This window comes from Engraulis encrasicolus, chromosome 5 (genome assembly GCF_034702125.1).
Source record: "Engraulis encrasicolus isolate BLACKSEA-1 chromosome 5, IST_EnEncr_1.0, whole genome shotgun sequence".
Classification (NCBI taxonomy): domain Eukaryota; kingdom Metazoa; phylum Chordata; class Actinopteri; order Clupeiformes; family Engraulidae; genus Engraulis; species Engraulis encrasicolus.
Genome location: NC_085861.1, coordinates 28,129,246 through 28,129,587, shown reverse-complemented (window position 1 = coordinate 28,129,587; position 342 = coordinate 28,129,246).

Here is a 342-nt window from a genome sequence, read left to right as displayed (position 1 = left end):
GGGGGGGGGGTTTCTGCTTGTTTTCATTAGCATGTGTCTGTGTGTCTGTGTGTGCGTGTGTGTGTCTGTGTCTGTGTGTGTGTGTGTCTGTGTGTGTGTGTGTGTGTGTGTGTGTCTGTCTGTCTGTCTGTCTGTCGAGAGGTAGAGAGACAAGCCAAGTCCAATCCTGAATGTTGAAAGCTCTAATTTTCATTTCTACTAAGCCATACATTTCAACTCTTCCAAGCCAGTTAAAGGATACCATTGTGCGTAGTGTGTGTGTGTGTGCGTTTGTCTGTGTGGTTGTGTGTTTGTGTACTTTCTGCATCGAGCAGCTTCATTGGCAAAATGTTCTGGTGTGTG